General features: G+C 43.4%; 1 pseudogene; it reads left to right on the top strand.

Moving 5' to 3' along the window:
- The first annotated feature begins 80 nt into the window (after positions 1 to 80).
- LOC127235633 (sodium- and chloride-dependent transporter XTRP3-like) lies at positions 81 to 17,570 on the top strand (annotated as a pseudogene).
- The last annotated feature ends 644 nt before the right edge of the window (positions 17,571 to 18,214 follow it).

The following is an 18,214-nucleotide window of genomic DNA, read 5'->3' as shown; positions in this document are numbered from 1 at the left end:
AGGGTGATGGAAGCACAGTTGCAGAGACATGAATCTCATCTCTACTCACTGACCTGATGCTCAGGTCTGGCCTCCCACAGGGAGTTTCCTGGTCCCCTGGTCATGCTCATTGTAGAGGGGATGCTGCTCTTGTACCTGGAGCTGGCTGTGGGGCAGCGCATGCGGCAAGGCAGCATCGGTGCCTGGAGGTGCGGCCCTACCTCAGTGGTGTCGGTATGTGGGACCCTTCTCAGTTCCTCTGACAGAGATTTTGTGGGTTTCTGAGCATCACTGGTATGCATGGGCTGGACCTGTGACTGGATGAACCAACTCCCAAAGAGGGCTACCATGGAGCTCGGGCAGAGAGGGCCCTGGATTCTGACCCTCACATGGTACCCCATCCCACCCCCAATGAAACTTCCACCTTAGGGCATCTCCACTCTGGACCTCAGCTTGATATTCTCTGACTGGCTGGACATAGCATTCATTTCGTCCCAGCTACCTATCCTCTGGGGATGTACACAAATGCCACCCCCTGCTTAATGTGTGCCTGGTGCTGAACATGGCATGCACGAGTGTGAGGTCATTTCATCTTCACCACACCACTTAGGGGCGTTGGGGCATCATAGTGATACCTGGATGCACAAGCCAAGCATCTATGTGAACATACCAGGTGTGGCCTACTGCACCCTTCCAGAGTGACCTTCAGTCACTGTCCCCTGGCACCTCCATGATGTGATTCTCCTAGTTTGTAAAAGACCAGGATCTAGAGCCATCAGAGTTCATACATGTTCTGTGTACTTTTCATGTCCAAGAAAGGGAAGCAGACAGGAAGCCTGAGCCATTGTTTAGGAATGAGGAAGGGTCCACCTGATGTGACCTCCTGCATCTTTGGAAGAAATATGTCCGGGGTATTAGAACTCATCATCTTCAAACTGCCTCCTCATGATGAAGAGCTATGAAGGCCATCAGAGTGTGCTGAGGCAGCAATGTATGCTGTATATTGGAAAACAGGGGAGACTGCCTGGCCCCTTGGGCACTGACATGCACTTACTGGCCTGAGTTCCCAGTGGAGTGGGAGGAGTTGCTCTGTAATGCTATTGATACCTGTATAGTCTGCCACATGCAAGTCAACAACTTACAACTCTTCTGGTTATGTGTGGGATGACAAAGGTTGACAACACTCCCAAGTAAACTCACTTTAGAGCAACCTAATGGCAAACTCTCACTTCTCACAGTGATACCCACTGTGGGACCTCATAGATCAGACCAGGCTGGGGGTAAGTGTTGTCTGTCTGTCACACTCCTGCCACATGGATGGGGCTGGCTCCAGGAACTCGACCTCCAAAAGGAGCAAGTTCACATCAGGCATGTAGTTGGCCCTTCTCCATAGCTCTGCTGGGTAGTTTTGGGAAAGCTCTGAGTTTTAGTTTGCTATTTGGAAGGAGGATAATGCTTTTGTGTGAACTAACTGCACACAAAATACTGAGCCCAGGACCTGACACTTAGATGTCAAAAAACCAATACTGATCTACCATCTCAGATGATCAGAGTTGAGGGGTAGTAATTCCCAAGAAGATGTCATAGGTGTGGTATCAGGTCTAATGAAAGCCTAAAGGAAGAGTGTTCTTGTTTGGGGATGTCACCATAGTTGTGTCATTCAAGTCCCACTGGTTAAATTACACACATCTGATCTTCAGCATGGCCCTCTGCTTTGCTCACAGGTGTTGCTAGTGTGGTGGTCTCCTCCTTCCTCTCAATGTACTACAATGTCATCAATGCCTGGGGCTTCTGGTATCTCTTCCACTCCTTCCAGGTAAGCCAACCTTTGGCCAGAGCAAAAGCAAAAAGGGTAGAAAATGCAGGGCCACTCACCAAGTGGGGAGCTGGTAGAGGGTGAGAACGCCAGCCTGTGGGAACCCTCTCAGTGAGGGGGGAGCGTGATGGGAGCCACAAGCCAAGCAGGGATGACAGAATCTGGATCCACTACTTGTCAAAATGTAAGCCAAACTATGCACTGTGTGTGTGTGGCGTGCGCATGCGTGTGTGTTTGCATGTGCGTACACACATGTGCACACTCATTTCTGAGGAGCAGGTCCACAGCACTCATTGGAATATCTACAGGAATATTTTCAATGACAAGCATTTTAAACAGTGCATTATCTAAATTCTTGTTACTGATATTCTGGAAGGGTCTAGGCTTTGTGGAAAATAAATAAATGCCACAATTCCACACTGAGCGCTGGAATGTTCCTCTCCACCAGTCATATTCTATCCCACCCCACCCCCATCTTCATCCTTTTTACTCCCAGAGACTCTAATCCCACTGCCTCCATATCAGCCTCTTTCCAGATGGAAAAAGAAGAGAAGGACCCAGGAATTACCACTCTAATATCCATGCATTCCATACTTCACAAAAATCCCCCCCTTACCTCTGCAGTAAATCCTCTCCCAAGGTCATAGGATAATGACACAGCAGACCTTCACTTGGACGTCTATGGGCCATGCAGGTCCCCGGAACATATAAATCTACACTGGCATGGCCATATACACGACATAAGAGCTTTTGTTCAATCCCACGAGCTACAAGTGACTCTACAGGACTCTACTTTATGAGAGGGTGTCGGTCCTTCTTAGCGGGTACCTTTAGCCAAGCAAATGTAAGGACCCTATCTTTACCTTCTGATGCAGATGAAGGGAGAAGAAAACTGAAAATCTCTCAGTTGTTCCATGCCCTAGAGCTTCTTCATGTAGCATGTTCATTGGCAGGAATATTAAAAAATAAAAACAAAAACAAACAAAAAAAAAAAACCTGAAGTCAAGCTCATCTCAAGCAAAGGACCCCAGAGGTATCCTCAGATTTGCAGCCAAATATGTGAAACAGTGTGAGTTAGAGTGGCCTCAGCAGAGGGCCCAGAGAATGTCGGCTAGGCAACTGAGCTTAGAGGTCTTCTGTTTCTTAGCTGGGACCTGCTGCTGGTTCCATCAGATACCACAGTGTCTCCCTCCTGTGGCCTGTCCATCCAAATGGGCTCAGTGTTCAAGATTCTAACTCAAGTACGTTCACAGCTTTTTTTAAAATTGTTTTTAAAGTTTATCTTATTTATTTTATGTATATGGGTGTTTCACCTGAATGTCTATGTACAACATGCATGCCTGGTGCCTGCAGAGGCCAGGAGAGCGTGTCAAATTCCCTGGGACTAGAGTTACAGAAGGGGAGCCATCCTATGGTTACTGGGACTCTAACCTGGGGAAAAACAGCCAGTACCCTTAACTAGTGAGCCATCTCTCCAGCCCTACAACTGGTTTTGAACAGGGTAGCTACAAGGATCTGGAAAGACTACGCCAGGAAGCCTCTGATCCACTGTACTCTGTTGTTTCGCGCAAGCCAGGCTAGCCCATATTTTCAGGACAAGGTGTGAAGCCTCCTGTCAAAGATGCTTCCTATCATCCCACCAAGCCCTTGGCCTTTCCCTTGACTCTCTGTTGATTCTCACTTCATTCCAAAGGATCCCCTGCCGTGGTCTGTCTGCCCACTGAATGGTAACCGCACAGGCTACGACGAGGAGTATGAAAAGGCTTCGTCAATGCAGTACTTCTGGTGCAGGAAAACACTCAACATCTCACCATCCATCCAGGAGAATGGAGGAGTGCAGTGGGAGCCAGCACTGTGCCTCATCCTGGCCTGGCTGATGGTGTATCTGTGCATCCTGAGGGGCACTGAGTCAACCAGCAAGGTGTGCTAGGGAGTGTCATGGGACTGAATCTGGTCCATGCTAGGAGCTGTCTCTTGCTGTCCAGAGTAGAGGCTCAGTGGGTCAGAAGGCATGGATGGTGTTATTGGCATGTCCCTGTACTAGCTGACAGTGGAGGGTGTCAGAAGTGATTAAAGTTGTAGCACTGAATCTGAAATGACAGGCCCCAGCCAGTTCTCACACTCACCTGTAACAGGTCATTTCATGGAGATATTCAAACACCCTGCTATTCAGTCCTTCCACCTCAAATGCCAGAGCTATTATTCTGTGGAGGGAACCTCAACATCAGACTAGCCAGCCTCTGGGGACTTTATTGTGTAGTTGGATTTGGGGTCCCATTTCAAAGTGCTTTCAGGAAATCAATACTACCCAGAACTGTTGGGTTCTCCCTTGGTTTTTTGTTTTGTTTTGTTTTGTTTTGTTCTGTTGTGTGGTATGGGGTTTTAGTTCTTGTTTTGGCTTTTATTTTTAAAGTGTCTCCTTATGTACTTCAGGCTGGCATGAAACTGGCTGAACGGCCCAAGTTGGCCTCAAACTCAGTGATCCTCCTGACTCAGCCTTCTGAGTGTTGGGATTTTAGGCCACAGATATGCCAAAATACCCAGCAAAGGCCTTTTATTTGCCTAAGCTCGTTCTTTCTGTTGAAATGCCCAGGTTTCCATTCATCCTAGGTCTGGAGTATCTGCTGTATTTCCATCACCCATACCTGTTTCAAACAGGGGTGAATGCTCCATACTCAGCTATTCAGCAAAGCAAATCCATAGTTGATCACGGTGTCTTATTCTTGTAACAGCCCCTCAGAGTAGATACATGAGGTCACTCCCAAAAGGCTTAGATAGGCAAAGTATTCTTCACAAAATCACAGCCAGGGACTGCACACTCAGGACATAGACCAGATTTACTCCAAGCTCTTCCCATCCTATTGGTGAAATGCAGCATGAATGTTCTCTTCACATCTTTTGTGACTTAGTCATTTACAATTTGTCTTCTTCTGAGAATCCCATGAGACCCCTAGATCTCACTCTTCTGATCACCTGCCTGCCTTCTCCAGTACTGACATGTTTGTTTGCTTTTGTTCTTTCATGAGGCATCAAGCTTAGAACAACATATGTCATTGAGACCCTAACCCTAACCCTAACCCTAACCCTAACCCTAACCCTAACCCAAACCCTAACCCTAACCCTAACCCAGATATTGCATGACAACACCAATGTTGTGCCTGGCGTGACATTTCACATTGTTTTCTAAGTCCCCATAGTGGCCAGCCCCACATAGTCGTCTTAGCCCCACAGCACTTTGCCTCACAGCTGAGCAGAAGAATCAGGGTGTTCTTTCTCAGCTGAGCTCAGACCTTGCAGCATCTTCTCTGTCCCAACCTAGACCAAGCATGATCCAAAAGATCTAAGGGCGATGTCTGTACCCTTGAATATTAAAGCAGTCCTTTCCTCTCCAGGCCTCTTATAGTTGTGAAAATAAGTAGAGTCTGGACATTATTCTCCTCTGAAGTTTTACTTACTGGTCAGTGTTATTTCTCCTGATAGGTTAAGCTAAAGCTAGATCACATGTCCAGCCATCCTTCCCACAAGAAAAAGAAGGAAGCCACTTTGTGAGGACTCTAGAAAGCCCATAAGAAACACGGACCACTGGCGGGGTAGGGGGGGAAGTCCAGAGCTTTCCCCAAATGTCTTCTAAGTGCCCAGTGTTATGGACCGGGATCAGACCTCCACCATGCCCCTGAATTTCTTTCACATCACTGGCAAAAAGACTCTTATCCATTTGCATCTCACCTGGTTTGACATATTAGATATTTGGGTAAATTCACTAACCCCCTAAATGTGTAAGAAGCCATGGTAAACATATATCCCACTTTCTCAGTGTCCTTCTGACAGTCTTAGAAGTTCATGAAGTATGGTGCCATGCCAAGGAAGAAATGGAAGACTGAGATTAATTCAAGCATATCAAGATATGGGTCACTAGCTGGGTTTCTCAGAGGTGGATCCAACCTAAAAGAAGATTGATAAAACAAAACCAACCTTGTGAAAAGTTTTGTTTCATTTTGTTTTTGTCTATGAATCTAGGCAAAATCCCTTACAGTTTTATGCCCATGATACATTGTTTTTAAATTTTATTTATTAACATAATATCCGTGCATGCTTATGAAGGGCCTGATGCTTTGATACAAGTATGAAACACATAGCAGCTAGACCAATGCCACTAACATTTCCTTCTCCTCATACATGAATTATATATACATTTTTTTACTCTTCTAGTTATTTTTATGTATCATGGATTCTTGTAGATTAGAGTTACCTACAGTGCTGGGCAAAGAAGCAATGATTTCTGCTTCTAATTCCTGTATTTTGGTGACTCTTGTGTAACCTCTGTCTTCCCTCGCTGCCTTTCCCATCTTCTTGGAGGTTCATTTACCACTTTCTACAAATGATTGCAAAAAATGCATTATTTGTCTATGATTTGTTTTATTTACCATGATGCCTGAACTTGTCTATACCTTTACATGTGACAAGATTTCATTCTTTTTATGGCTAAGTAGTATTCCTTTGTGGATACATACCATGTGATTTCTATATGTTCACTTTCCATAGATGGTTTTATATCCTAGATTTTTTTAAAGGAATATCACAGTAAAAATGAGAGTGCTGCTATATCCTTGAAACATGGCTTTTAAGATCCTTTTGCAATAATATCTAATTGTGGTTTTTATTTGTATTCCCTTGAAGATTAATGATGCTGAATTTTTGTTCATATATTTGCTGGCTATTTGTGTCTTAACTTTTTAGATGTATTTATTTTATTTGACACATATGAGTATTTTGCTTGCATGTGTATGTGTATGCCACATGTATGTCTGACGCTCGCAGGGATAAGAAGAGGGCTATGACAGTGGTTATGAGTAGCCACGTGGGTGCTGGAAACTGAACCCAGGTCCTCTGCAGGAACAGCAGGCGCTCTTAACCACTGAGCCAGCCCTGAAGTCCCCTCATGTCTTTTTAAATAAATGTCTATGTAGCCCATTTCTTTGCCCATTTTTTAAGGTGGACTCTTTGCTCGCCAGTTGTTTGAGCTCTGAATAAAAAGAATTAAGGGAATGAGAGGTATTGGCAATAAAACTGTGAAAATATTAATGAAAGATGTCAAGATGACTCCAGGAAAGGAAAGATACTCTATGGAGCAGAAGATGTCCTAGTTAATTTTCTGTTCCTGTGAAGAGACACTATGTTCTATGTACTCTGTACTCTGTACTATGTACTCTGTACTATGCTTATCAAAAAGAAGAATTTAATTGAGACTTTGCTTACAGTTTCTTTGAGTCTATGATTGTGGCAGGAAGTGTGGCAGCAGGCAGGCAAGAAGAATGCCTGCTTATATCTAATCCACAGGCAAGAGGCAGAGGGAGGGGAAGGGTGAATGGAGAAGGAGGAGGAGGTAGGGAGATGGGAGAAGAAAGAGAGAGATTGGGTTCAACCTGGGCTCCCTCAGTGGCATACACACTCCCTTCAACAAGGCCACTTCTCCTAACCTTCTAAAATAGTTCTACCCACTGTGAACCAAGGGCTCAAATATATGAGCCTGTGGGGGCCATTCTCATTCAAACCATCACAGAGTTGGTATTATTATTATTATTATTATTATTATTATTATTATTAAAGTGTACATACTACCCAAGACAGTTTACAGATTCAGTTCAATCCTTACCAATAATAATATTCATAGAATCAGAAAAAAAAAATCTTAAAATCTACATGACACTATTGAATAAAGGAAGGAAACTGAAGTCATATTAATACCTGATTTTAAGTCTGTCTACAATGTGTCTGGTATTGGCTTGAGAAAAGACAAGGAGACAAGTAGAACATAGTAGAGTACCTGGAAAACCACATATTTCTGTCAAAGACACCGAGAGAATACATTGGAAAGCCATCAAATCAATTGCTGATGCTAGATCCACATCTCACATGCTGTACAAAAGTCCAAAGTATGAAAAGTCTAAGGCGAAACACTTGAAGACTTAGATTTTTGTGTACCTATGTTTTGGGATAAGACCCGAAAACTTGCAACAAAGTAAAAACCAGTAGGATTACATCAAAGAAAGAACTTTCTGTGCAATAAAAGAAATAGTCAATATCATGAAGAAAATATTTAGGAACTCACACACACATTCACAGAGTAAGGGGGGAGACTTAAATAAATAATATTGTTTTGTTAGCAGTTTTACTAAGTAATGACAATTTTAAAATAGTAAATACATAAAAACCAAATTTAATTATGGCATTTTAATACATAAGTATCATTGCTCCTTATTCTTATTCACCCTCTCTCTATCCTCCCTCTTTACCCCTTCTTTCTGGTATAATTTAGAGGGAAAATACATGTTTGAGGTGTAAGAATAGAGGAATTACTATAAAAGTGCAAAAAGAATAGTCATAAAAAGCTGCTCAAGTACGATGATTGTGGTTGATACATTGTTTATGAACTAATAAAGCAATGAAGATCAGAGAAGCAAAGCATCTAGGCTACCAGAGAGCTCGGTCCTGTACCAGGGCTGGAGAGATATTATCCATAGCAAACTGGAGACTAATTGCCAAGACTAAATCCTTAATGCCCTGCTCCTATCTTATATATTAGTGCTGGGGTTTAAAGCTGTGAGCTCTGTTTCTCTTTTAGACTGATTCACTTCTCATGTAGCCCTGGATGGCCTTGTAAATCTAACATTAAGTATTTTTGGTTTTTATGTTTTCTTACTCTCTGTTGTTGACTGTGGCCTTCTCTTGTGGCTCACCTTTTAGTTAAACTCTGTAGGGATATGGAAGAGTGTTATCTCTCCCTCCGTCTTTGTTCCAGGGGATTGGGTTTTGATTTAGGAACATGCTTTCTCTCATTCACCTAACTCTGTCAGATAATTTCCTTTGTGAATGTCTTTGCATATCTTCTGTTACATTGCTATTGTAAATAGTGTCTTTCTCCTTATTTCTATGGTTGTTTATGTTGGTGGCAGAAGAAACAAACATTTTTTTATGTTAGTCTTGTACCTTGAAATATTGATGCATTTCCTAATGAATTCTCACAACTACAGATTGCTTCTGTTTACTCTATAAACTATCCTATAACCTGCGGATATGATTTAGCACATTTCTTTTCAGTGTCTGTATTTCAACCCTTTTTTATTGTGGTTTCACTATTATTACTGATTTTATTGGAGTCTCAGGCACAATTGTTCTCCTGTACTTTGAACACAGTGAAATTCCAAGTGTTAGGTGAACACTCTGACTAGTTCTTAGATTTACTATAAAGGCTTTTTCAGACTGCTTTTAGAGAATACTTTCAAGGCCAGGATAAAGGTTCCATGGCCTTTGCTTATTGGTTAGGTTAGGGAGTAGTTGGTTGGTTTTTTTTTTGTTTTGTTTTGTTTTGTTTTGTTTTGTTTTGTTTTGTTTTGTGGGGTTTACCATTGTCCACGGAGAGATACAACACTTTCCTCCTTTTGCTTGTTGTTCTAGTTAGAGTAATAATTGCTATGAGGAAAGGCCATGACCCAAAGCAAGTTGGGGAGGAAAGGGTTTATTTGGCTTACACCTCCATCAGGAACTCAAGGTAGATTCCTGTAGATAAGAACTGATGTAGAGGCCACGGAGGGTTGCTGCTTACTGGCTTGCTCATGGCATGATCAGCTTACGTTCTTTAAGAACTCAGCACCACCAGGCCAAGGATGGCACCAGCCACAATGGGCTGCTCCCATCCCCATCACTAATTAAGAAAATGCCCTGCAACTTATGGAAGCATCTTCTCAGTTGTGGTCCCCTCCTTTCAGATAACTCTAGTTTGTGTTAAGTTGACATAAAACTAACCAGCACCATTGTAAAGCTCTGAACCCTGCCTACAGGATCTATAGCCTGACCCTCCATTCCTGCACAACACAGACACCAAGACGCTGACACCCAGGCTTCGAGATATAGATCCCACTTGGGCATCTATGGCTCCTGTTCTAAGCTTTGGCATCCATTCAGTTCCCTTCTTTTGGTTCTGACACTTAGTTTTTCCTCGCTTTTTTTTTTTTTTTTTTTTTTTTTTTTTTGAGATTGGCTTTATGTCCAAGATGTTATAATTACTGATTTTGTTTTATTTTATAGTTTTAGAATTATTTCTTTCCCCTGCTCCTGCCATTCTCTCTCTCTCTCTCTCTCTCTCTCTCTCTCTCTCTCATATTTCCTTTCCTTTCTAGTATATATTCTCTACTGTTTGAAATTTGGACTTTCATATCTCCTTCCAGGTGTGTGCCAGACCTGGTTCCCCTCTTCCATTTTAAACATTATCGTCATGCAGTTCAGGCCCTTTCAGCCTATAACTTTCTAAATACCGCAAACTTAGGATGCACAAGGCCCTGAGATCAGTCTCTGGCTCCAGCGATGGACACACACACACACAATTTTATTTGTAAATACTCTTTCTTGCATTCCAGCTATCTTTGGGAGAGAGGAACTAGCTTTAAAATACCTTCCTGTGGGGCTAAAGAGATGGTTCAGCAGTTAGAAAAGCTTGGTGTTCTTCCAGAAGACCGGAGTTTAGTTCCCAACACTCACATCAAGTACTTCAAAGTCAACTCCAGAGAATCTGATGTTTCCTTCTGGCCTTGTGGGCACCTGCACAGACATGGTACAAAAACATGTACATATACATATACATGTACATATACATATAACTAAATAAATCTTCTTTTAAAATATTGTTCTATAAGGCAAGTTTGTTTATCTGGGGGGTGGAGAAGGATGTCTGCTCAAGACAGAGTTTCTCTGTGTAACACCCCTGGCTGTCCTAAAACTTGTTTTGTAGACCAGGCTAGCCTTGAACTCACATAGATCTGACAGTCTCTGCCTCCTGAGTTCTGGGATTAAAGGTTTGAGCCATCATGCCTGGAAAGGGCAAGTTCTAAGGATTATAAATTTTGTTAGATTTTGCTTCCATATAAACATATGTTTTTGGCCCCATTTGTTTTCTTTCTTTCATTCTGTATTTCTTATTTTTTATTTGTCTGCTTGTTTACTTGCTTGCTTCTTTTTGAGGCAGGCTTTTTCTGTGTAGCCTAGACTCTCCTGGAACTTCCTCTGTAGACCAGGCTGGCCTCAAACAGAGATCTGCCTGCCTCTGCTTCCTGATTGCTGGTATTAAAGGCGTATTCTATCACTGCCTGTCAATGTATAACAGTCTTTTTAAACATTGTTTTATGTGTATTTTGTCTACATGAACCATGTGCATTCCCAGTGCCCATAGAAGTCGGAAAATGCTGTCAGATCTCTGGAATCAGAGTTAGCCACTCTGTAAGCCACTGTGGGTACTGGGAATTGAACCCAGGTCATTTGGCAGAGCAGACAATGAATGCTCTTTTCTCCTTGAAAATCTTCATTTAGATTTATGTTAATCTTTTCCCTCCTATTCCACAGGTCTTATAACTTTGTGATTGCATATTACACTATCCATGTCATCATTTCTTTGGGTTATCTTCTATGTTGTTAAAAGGGAATCTGAGGTAGTTTAATGAGAATGTCCCCATAAACTCACATGTTTAAATACTTGTTCCCTAGCTGGTAGAACGGTTTAGGAAGGATTAAGAGGTGTGGCCTTGTGGGAAGAGGTGTGTCTTCCTGCCTGCCTTCCTGCCTGACTGCTGCCTGCCTGCCTACCTGCTGCCTGCATGCCTGCCTGCCTGCCTGCCTGCTGCCTGCTGCTATGCTTTCCTCATGATGATCATGGATTCTAACCTTCTGCAGCCCCAAATTAAACACTTTCTTTTTAATAAGAGGAAGACAAATGTTGGTACTAAGGGGTGGGGCATTGCTGTGACAGGAAGCTAGCCATGCTGCTTTTGGAAGGAATATGGAAAACCTGGGGGAAATTGGATTAGGAAAGCTGTTGACTGCTATAAGCAGGGCTGAATGGACATCCTAGTAAGAGCTTGGAGACAACAGTGCTAAGATCATTGAGGGTTATGGATGCTTAGCTCAAGAAACTTCAGAGGGCAACAAAATTAGTGACAGTGTTAGAAACCATTCTTGTGGTGCTTGGGGAAAAAAATGAGGATGCTTTCTGCCTGAGGGCAAATTGAAATAGTTGGACTAATTTTATAGGCAGAGGATATTTCAAAACAGCCTAATATTAACTCTGTTGCATGGTTATAAGTAATCACATTCATGCAGAGCTACCATAAAAAATAATAAGCAGGGCAAAAAGAAACACAAAATGTATAGTTTGAGGAGGGGAAAAAGCACCAAGAAATTTGATGTCTGTACTGAAAGAGATAAGGAGAGGCCTAGTGTGAAATGGAATAAAGGGAGTGTTGTCTTTGGGTGAAGACCCCACCCAGCTAACCCGAAAACTTGCATAAAGGAAATGCCTTTTGTATTTCTATAAAGCTGCAATGGGGGAAAATGTTATGCAAATATAATTCAAGAAGGGGAACAGGCTCCAACCAAAATGGCTGAACTTGGCTTCATTGGCCAGGTCATTCTGGCTTTAGATCCCTGAATGATACTGGAGTAAAGGAGTTGTGGAATCTTCCTCCGCAGTTAAGAAAATCCTCTGAAGCGAGGTGTTTGGCATGGGAATCCCTTCAAGGAAACCAGAGAAGCTATATGTGAATTTATGAAAATGAAGCCTGGATTGCATTGGAGACCTCAAGATCTTGGAAATGTCAAAATCATAGACTTACCAAGAAGCTTGGGACCAAATCAAGAGAGAAAGACACATGTTGTAGCCAGCGGAACTTGAAGGGAAGAGTCATCTAAGCCCATTGGCAGCAGATTAGAGCTATAGGATTTGGAGTTTGCCCTCCTGAATTTCCATTTGCCTATTAGAAATAGATTAGAGATACAGGATTTGAAGATTGCCCCGCTGGATTTCTGTCATGCCTTGCTCCAGTATTTTCTAACTATATTACCATTCCTCCCTTTTGAAATGGTAATGTATATTCTATGCTGTTTTACATTGAAGTTTATAATTTACTTTTTGATTTTACAAGGAGTTATAATTAAAAGTTGCCTTGGGTCTCAGAAGAAACTTAAAATAGTGTTCACACCATGAAAGACTGTGGGGACTGTTAGAGTTGGACGAAAGTCATTTTGCATTATGATATGGCCACAAGCCTATGGCAGACAAGGTGTGGGGTGTGGTGGTTTGAATGAGAATGCCCCCCATATGTGCATATGTTTGAATACTTGCCCCCCATTTGGTACAGTTCTTTGGGAAGGATTAAGAAGTGTGGCCTCATTGGAGGAGTTCTGATGCTGGCAGTGGGCCTGAGGTTTCAGAAGCCCAGGCCATTCCCAAATAGCTCCCTCTGGTTCCTGTTTGCAGAAAGGGATATAAGCGCTCATGGGCCAACACCATGCCTGCCTGCCAGCTGCCATGTCCTCACCATGATGGCCATGGACTCTAACCCTCTGTAACCATGCACCCCAAATTAAACACTTTATTTTCTGTGGCCTTGGTCATGGCATTTTGTCACAACAGAAAAGTAAGACAGAATCACTTTCATAGATTTTAATTGGCTTGATTCTGTAGTTAGAAAACATACTGGGCAAAATGAAATTCAGAATGTTCTACCCTCACATGTGCAGGATATCAAAAGAAAAGAAAATTAAATATAGAAAGTGGAAATGAGGTGGCTGGAGAGATGGCTCAGTGGTTCAGGAAACTATCCGCTTTTCCAGAGGACATGGGTTCAATTCTCAGCACCCTGTAACTCAAGCTCTAAAGGATCTCTCTCTCTCTCTCTCTCTCTCTCTCTCTCTCTCTCTCTCTCTCTCTCTCGCTTGCTCGCTCTCTCTCTCTCTCGCTTGCTCGCTCTCTCTCACACACACACAAACACCACATGCATGCGAGCAAAACACCAATTCATATAAAATAAAATTTTAAAAAGAAAATAGAAGTATACAGAGTGCTCATTGGGTAAAACTTATATTTGCTTTCTTTGAACCTTGTTTTAAGCAGTTGGCTACCTGGCTCTTAGAGGCTGGCTGATGTGATTAGCTTAAGGTTCACAGTGTACAAAGACATCTTTAGGTCAAACTACATTCTATTGAACAGAATTACACTGAGAAATAACTCCCTGCCCACTAATTCTCTCTTCAACCATGTCTAATTCAATATTAACATTACAGTGACATTTTAAACCAATAATTATGTTAATCATTGAAAACACTATTTTTTTAAGTCATTGATTCCAATTGTCTACAATGTGGTGCTTTCGGTGGTAGTCATGGGCAGGAAAGTGAGTTCAGAGTACCCCAGTAGGGTGTATTTTAACACTGACATTGTTTAGAATTGATGGCTCCTGCTAATAATAGTGAAATAATTGTTGTGTGATATCTAATATTCACTTAAAATGTTCAGTGTCATGTTATCCTCATCTGCTCCTGAAGCCTACTATTCCCCCTTTGCTTATACCATTTAGCTTATTTCATTTTTGTATCAGTCAATACAAAATTGTGTTGCTATAACCAAATACCTAACATGGTCATGAGTGAGGCACTTATTTTATTTCTGGATTGAAAGGCACAATCTAACATGGTGGAGAAGGATTGTACAATTCATGACAATAGACTCATGAGCCTAAGATTTTAACTATTGATGGACAAGGAAGCAAAGAACAGACAGGAAATGACAGCGGGCTATACAATCTCAAGACACTTACCCAATGATCTACTTTCTCCAGTGAGAGCCCAGCTCTGAAAGTTATATGTGGTGATATATTACTTATGACTTATCAAAGCTTGCCTGAGGATTCAGAAAGCAAAGCCAGCCACAAGCTATAGAGGTCAGGCAATGGTGATACATACCTTTAATCCCAGAAACCATACTAGCTAGCCAGGCAGTGGTGGCACATGCCTTTGGGTGGATTTCTGTGAGTTCGAGACCTCCCAGGGATACACTAGAGTGAATCAGTCTAAAAGATTTAACAGAGCTCATGCCTTTAATCCCTGCTCTAGAGAGGCATATGAAAGACAGGAATCCAGTGTCTCAGGCAGCATTGTGAGATTTAATCTCTAGCCACCCCGAGGATAGGCAGCAGTCTGAGGTTTGCTGGAGTCCTTGTGGAGACAGGATCGCCCCCCTTTTGGACTGAGGTAGATGTGAGACCTAGTGGCTCAGCTGCTTTGCTTCTCTGACCTCAGCTTGAAGCTTGAACCCCAATATCTGTCTCTGGGTTTTTATTTTTGGTGTTACAGTTACACACCTCGAAGAGTGCAGCAAGACAGGGAGGGTAGACATTCCACATCCGAACTATGGTGTTTCATTCTTGTCCCCTCTGACTCACATGTATATCTGGTGTCTTTTAATCATCAGCAGGCTGTTCAGGGCACGGGCCTGGCCTTCATCGTCTACACTGAGGCCATTAAAAACATGGAAGTGTCCCAGCTCTGGTCAGTTCTCTACATCTTCATGCTGCTGATGATGGGTTTTGGGAGCATGCTTGGAAACACAGCGGCCATCCTCACCCCTCTGACGGACAGCAAGGTCATCTCCAGCTACCTGCCCAAGGAGGCCATTTCAGATCAGGACACCAGGCAGTGGAGGCGGGGCATGGGAGAGTGGCAAAAGGCAAGACAATCAGTGGAAGGGTCTAATTAGGGGCCATGTGCTTCTAAGACAACTCCAGAAAGGCTGCAGGGGTGTAGCTGTGCTCCTGCTAGGGTAATACTCAGTTCCACTTGGGTAAGTTGTTCTAGGTGCTGTATGCACATGTAATGTGCACCACAGAGACCCATTTTTAATTTCAACATCTTGCCACCCAGCCAGGATCATGAGAACCCTCCTGTGCCTCTGATGGCTCTATGTCCAGGATAGATAATGTCACATCTGATCACATGTCCTAGCTATCATGTGGGAAGTGTCCTCTTCCCAGCTCCTCGAAGCCTGATAGCACTTGGTTTTTTTTTTTTTTTTTTCTGAAATTGGGTCTCTGTGGTCCACAGTACAAATGCATGTAGCTCCCAATCCAGCACTTAATCCTCTCCTGAGGGAGCCTCCCAGTGGCTGATATTGTATGGTATGGCAGTGGGAAGGGCTACTATGAATTCAGAGGCACCATGGAAAGCCTTAGGAAGTCAGAAGAAAACCTGGAAAGAGTCAAATATTGACTCTGCCATGTTGTGCAGTTATCTGACAACACTAAGCCCTGGCACCCCCAGTATATAAGGGATCTCTGACTACTACCTTGGAGGCTTAATCTGCTCTGGTACATGACCAGAGCCTGGCATGTGAGAGCATCTATGTAAATTGTAGTTTCTTCCCAAACCAATCCTTATCTAGGGCCCCACACCACATTTAAGTCCACTTCTCACAGTCTCAGAGGCTATCTTTAGCATTCCAAGACTTTCAGCCATTATGATAGAATATATCCACGATGAGAAGGCAGAGGGTGGTCTTGAGTTTAAGCCTAGCAGCTTTGTTCCTGCTCTAACTCTGCCTGCTCTCCCATGCCAAAGCCAGGCCCTTCCAAGCACATAGTGACCATCTCTAGGAGGCAGTAGAGTATACTCGGAACCATCACTGATGGACAGAGTGGGAGGGCAGAGGGAATCTCACCCTAGCCCTGTGGACTGAGAGGACTGGCACCCCCTCCCCCACCTTCTCTGGGAACTAACCTCTGGTCCACACCTGGGACCTCTGAAGGCCAACACTGGGGAGATGATGTCCCATGACCAGTTCTTCATTGGTCATCCTCAGGCAGCCTCAGCCCTTTTCCCTTTACTTCAATAGCTCCCCCAGAGAGGATCAGATGGGTTGGGGTCACATTCAAACATCAAACCAGAACAGCATCTTCCCAAGGGCAGAAGGTATGCAAACTAGAGTCCCTCCCTCCAGAGCATGAATAAATCTGTCTCTCTCTGTGCTCCCAACAGATTTGAAAGTGACCTTCAGGCCACAACTTGCCGCTCCCTCAACTGGTACTGGAAGGCCATGTGGGCGTTTGTGAGTCCAGTACTCATCATCAGCCTCTATGTCTTCTACCTGAGTGACTATATCCTCACAGGGACACTGCAGTACCAAGCCTGGGATGGCACTCAGGTACCTGATGTTCCTGCAGGGCTGGGGAATAAGGCAGAGACCACACAGTCACTCAGAACACAGGGGACTATTGCTGTGCTGTGAGAAGGCTCCATGTGAGTATTTCACAGATGCTCAATTTAGCACAGCAGAAGTGGGCTGTGAGTTTTTAACCATGATGCATGGAGAGAGCAAGAGATGCCCCAAAGCATCGCAGTGGGCCTTTCCCTAGAAGTACCAGTATCCTCTGGTGTTCCACACTGTACATATTTGTACAGAACATTTCTACCACCACAGAAACCATTAGTCTGTGCTGAAGGTTACATAACATTTAGGGCTCTAGAATAAGGTACTAGAAAAATTGTTTTAATGGCATTCCTGGATAGGCTTCACACACATTCTCTCACATATGCTCGCAAAGGTCAGAATTACCTTTCTTCGTGGTTTCTCTGAATTGCAGGGTAGTAGACACCACAGTCTTCACTCTTTAGCCTCTTCCCCTTCATAGAAGGCTTGGGTGAACAGTTCTCTTGGACTTGATAGGAGGGACCTTCCCCGATGCTCAATCTCTTCTCCCAGGGGCAGCTGGTGACCAAGGATTACCCCCCACATGCACCAGCTGTCATCGGTTTGCTGGTGGCTTCATCTACCATGTGCATCACCCTGCTGGCCCTGGGGATTTTCATCTGGAATTGCCTCAAGAGGGGAGGTTCATCCCCAGTGGTCTAAGAATGGACCTCCCAGGGACGGAAGTCAGCCACTATCTGTTTCACAGTTGCTGCCTGCTGGTGGCGACACCTTGGCTGGAGTGCTGGTCTGGGACCTCCTGAATCTGTAAAGAGGATTAGGGAGCTTAGAAAAAGAAGACTACCTTGGGGAGGGGACCACATCCCTTAGAAGACTCCCCTCCATTATTTGCCATCTGAAGACTACAACTTGTAGCCTTCTTGTCGTCAGCGGTTAAGGCCAGTACTGAAGATCATTGTCACCTAGACTCTAGGAAGTCCTAGAATTCAAGGTAAGCTGTCGTTAGAAACTTGACCATAACCCTGAGGAGCCAAACAAGCACTTCGTTTTATGTTTGTTTGTTTTTTGTTGTTATTTTTGGTTTTGTTTTTTTTCTCAAAAGAAAACAAAATACTAATTGCTTTTCATCCAGTGTCAGAGGTTTTTGAAGCACCTAGGGCAACACATTACAATTCTTCTCATTGAAGCCACAGTGAGTGTGTAATTTTTGTATTACTACACTGTACTACACTGTAAATACTACTGGGATTTAGTGTCCACGAAGGGAGAGTTATGTTGGGAATGCAAAGGTTCCTCACAGTGGGCTGTGGCAACGCTAAACTGTACAAGGAATCTGAACAGACATTCCCATCCCTGGGGTTTCAGGGTCAGATGATCCACAAGGGTACAAGGAA

The sequence above is a fragment of the Phodopus roborovskii genome, unplaced genomic scaffold (genome assembly GCF_943737965.1).
Source record: "Phodopus roborovskii unplaced genomic scaffold, PHOROB, whole genome shotgun sequence".
Lineage (NCBI taxonomy): Eukaryota > Metazoa > Chordata > Mammalia > Rodentia > Cricetidae > Phodopus > Phodopus roborovskii.
The sequence above is the reverse complement of the archived record's forward strand: the minus strand, read 5'-3'. Positions and strand labels throughout refer to the sequence as shown.